Genomic DNA, 4,291 nt, shown 5'->3' with positions numbered 1-4,291 from the left:
TAAAAAATGACCTAAATGAGGTATCGCTGTAACCGTACTGACCCAAAGAATAAAACCGCTTCATCAATTTTACCGCACGCGGAACGGTGTAAACGCACCCCCCCAAAAGAAATTCATGAAACACTGGTTTTTGTTCATTCTGTGTCCCAAAAATTGGAATTAAAAAGCGATCAAAAAATGTTACGTGCCCGAAAATGGTACCAATAAAAACGTCAACTCGTCCCGCAAAAAATAAGACCTCACATGACTCGGTGTGTCAAAATACGGAAAAATTATAGCTCTCAATATGTGGTGATGCAAAAACTATTTTTACAATAAAAAGCGTCTTTTAGCGTGCGACAGCTGCCAAACATAAAAACCGCCATAAATAGTAAATCAAACCCCCCGTTATCACCCCCTTAGTTAGGGAAAAATAATAAAATTAAAAAAAATGTATTTATTTCCATTTTTCCATTAGGGTTAGGGTTAGGGCTAGGGTTAGGGCTAGGGTTAGGGTTAGGGTAGGGTTAGGGCTAGGGTTAGGGCTAGGGTTAGGGTTAGGGCTGAGATTAGGGTTAGGCTGTGTGCACAGGCTGCGGATTAGGTGCGGATTCATCCGCGTGGATTTTGTAAAATCCGCAGGTGAAACCGCAGGTCAAAAGACCTGCGGTTTCACCTGCGGATTGCTCTGCGGTTTTGCCCTGCGGTTTTTCATCTCCTCAATGGAGGAGATGGCAAACCGCAGCGGAATCCGCAGAAAGAATTGACATGTCAATTCTTTCTGCGGATTGAAAACTGCAGATAATCCACGCGGAAAATTCCGCACCGTCTGCATTGCGGTTTTTGATTCCCATAGGGAATCATTGTACTGTACACCGCAGCCGAAACTGCTGCGGGTCCGCAGCGGCCAAAACCGCTGCGGAACCGCAGCAAAATCCGCAGCGTGTGCACACAGCCTTTGGGGTGTGTTGGGGTTCGGGTTGGAGTTAGAATTGGGGGTTTCCACTGTTTGGGCACATCAGGGGCTCTCCAAATGCAACATGGCGTCTGATCTCAATTCCAGCCAATTCTGAGTTGAAAAAGTCAAATGGTGCTCCTTCCCTTCCAAGCTCTGCCATGCACCCAAACAGTGTTTTACCCTCACATGTAGGGTATCAGCCTACTCAGGACAAATTGCAAAACAATTTTTGGGGTCCAATTTCTCCTGTTACCCTTAGGAAAATAAAAAATTGGGGGCAAAAATATATTTTTTTATTTTCACGTCCGAGCGTTATAAACTTCTGTGAAGCACTTGAAGGTTCAAAGTGCTCACCACAGATCTAGATAAGTTCCGTGGGGGGTCTAGTGTCCAAAATGGGGTCACTTGTGGGGAGTTTCAATAGTTTAGGTACATCAGGGGCTCTCCAAACGCACATGACACCCGCAGACCATTCCATCAAAGTCTGCATTCCAAAACGTCACTGCTTCCCTTCCGAGCCCCGACGTGTGTCCATACAGTAGTTTTCTCCCACATATGGGGTGTCAGCGTACTCAGGACAAATTGGACAACAACTTTTGGGGTTCAATTTCTCCTGTTACCCTTGGGAAAATAAAAAAATTGGGGACTAATTGATCATGTTTGTGGAAAAAATACGATTTTTTTATTTTCATGCCCTGGCATTATAAACTTCTGTGAAGCCCTTGGGGGTTCAAAGTGCTCCCCTCACATCTAGATAAGTTACTTAGGGGGTCTAGTTTTCAAAATGGGGTCATTTGTGGGGGGTTTCCACTGTTTAGGTACATTAGGGGCTCTCCAAAGGCAACATGACACCCGCAGACCATTCCATCAAAGTCTGCATTCCAAAACGTCACTACTTCCCTTCCGAGCCCTGACGTGTGTCCATACAGTAGTTTTCTCCCACATATGGGGTGTCAGCGTACTCAGGACAAATTGGACAACAACTTTTGGGGTTCAATTTCTCCTGGTACCCTTGGGAAAATAAAAAAATTGGGGACTAATTGATCATGTTTGTGGAAAAAATGCGATTTTTTTATTTTCATGCCCAGGCATTATAAACTTCTGTGAAGCCCTTGGGGGTTCAAAGTGCTCACCACACATCTAGATAAGTTCCTTAGGGGGTCTAGTTTTCAAAATGGGGTCATTTGTGGGGGGTTTCCACTGTTTAGGTACATTAGGGGCTCTCCAAAGGCAACATGACACCCGCAGACCATTCCATCAAAGTCTGCATTCCAAAACGTCACTAGTTCCCTTCCGAGCCCCGACGTGTGCCCATACAGCAGTTTTCTCCCACATATGGGGTATCAGCATACTCAGGACACATTGGACAACAACTTTTGCGGTCCAATTTCTCCTGGTACCCTTGGGAAAATAAAAAAAATGGTGACTAAAAGATCATGTTTGTGGAAAAAATACGAATTTTTTATTTTCACGCCTGGGCGTTATAAACTTCTGTGAAGCACTGGGTGGTTCAAAGTGCTCACCACACATCTAGATAAGTTCCTTGGGGGGTCTAGTTTACAAAATGGTGTCATTTGTGGGGGGGTTCCACTGTTTAGGTACATCAGGGGTTTTCCAATCGCGACATGGTGTCCGATCTCAATTCCAGCCAAAAACGTCAAATGGCGCTTCTTCCCTTCCGAGCTCTGCCATGCGCCGAAATAGTGGTTTACCCCCACATGTGGGGTATCAGCGTACTCAGGACAAATTGCACAATAACTTTTAGGGTCCGGTTACCCTTGGAAAAATAAGAATTGAGGGTGAAAAGATCGTTTTTGTGGAAAAAATATGATTTTTTAATTGTACCGCTGTACGTTATAAACTTCTGTAAAGCCCTTGTGGGTTCAAAGTTCTCACCACATATCTAGATAAATTCCTTGGGGGGTCTAGTTTCCAAAATGGGGTCACTTGTAGGGGTTTTCCACTGTTTAGGTACATCAGGGACTCTCCAAACGTGACATGGCGTCCAATCTGAATTCCAGCCAATTTTGCATTGAAAAAGTCAAACGGCGCTCCTTCCATTCTGAGCTCTGCCATGCGCCGAAACAGTCGTTAACCCCACATATCAGGTATGAGCGTACTCAGGACAAATTGCACAATAACTTTTGCAGTCTAATTTCTCCTGTTACCCTTGGTAAAATAAAAAAAATTGAACCTGAAGTATTTTTTTTATGAAAAAAAGTTAGAAGTTCATTTTTTTTTTAAATATTCAAAAAAATTCCTGTGACGCACCTAAAGGGTTAATAAACTTCTTGAATGTGGTTTTGAGCACCTTAAGGGGTGCAGTTTTTAGAATGGTGTCACTTTTGGGTATTTTCTATCATATAGACCCCTCAAAGTGGCTTCAAATGTGATGTGGTCCTAAAAATAAAATGGTGTTGTAAAAATGAGAAATCGCTGGTCAACTTTTAACCCTTAATAACTTCCTAACAAAAAAAAATTTTGGTTCCAAAATTGTGCTGATGTAAAGTAAACATGTGGGAAATGTTAGTTATCAAGTTTTTTGTGTGCCGCATCTCTGTGATTTAAGGGCATAAAAATTAAAAGTTGGAAAATTGCGAAATTTTCAAAATTTTCGCCAAATTTCTGTTTTTCTCACAAATAAACGCAAGTTATTTGAATGAAATTTTACCACTATCATGAAGTACAATATGTCACGAGAAAACAGTGTCAGAATCACCAGGATCCATGGAAGCGTTTCAGAGTTATGACCTCATAAAGGTACAGTGGTCAGAATTGTAAAAATTGGCCCGGTCATGAACGTGCAAACCACCCTTGGGGGTGAAGGGGTTAAAATATATGCACTGTAGGTAAAAATGTATTTTTATTATCTAAATTGTGTCAACTAGTGTAAGACACAGCAAAAATAGTGGAATGGAGGCCTGAAATGAAACAATTTTTAGCCCACAGATATATTAGGCATCTCACGAAAATTCCAGACTGTTCAATATGTGTTCTGTATTTTAAATTTTTTTCCCCAAAATAGTGGATACAAATAGGATAAAAGACATCAAATACAGTGCAATGTAGCCCTGAAATGCCACAATTTTTAGCACACATATAAATTGGTGTCTGACAGACTGTTCAATATGTGGCCTGGATTTATTTATTTTTTCCACCAAAATAGTGTATAGAAATATTGTAAGACACAGGAAAAAAAGGGGAACGTAGCCCTGAAATTCTACAATTTTTAGCCCACTGATAGATTAGGCATCTGACGAAGAGAGCACACTTTCAAATAGCTGCCCTGTATTTTTATTTTTTTTGTCCAGCAAAATTGTGTCAATAAGTAGGCTATGACACAACCAAAAAAAT

The sequence above is a fragment of the Dendrobates tinctorius genome, unplaced genomic scaffold (assembly GCF_039654945.1).
Source record: "Dendrobates tinctorius isolate UK_male_01 unplaced genomic scaffold, ASM3965494v1 ptg000093l, whole genome shotgun sequence".
NCBI classification, from domain to species: Eukaryota; Metazoa; Chordata; class Amphibia; order Anura; family Dendrobatidae; genus Dendrobates; species Dendrobates tinctorius.
The sequence above is the reverse complement of the archived record's forward strand: the minus strand, read 5'-3'. Positions refer to the sequence as shown.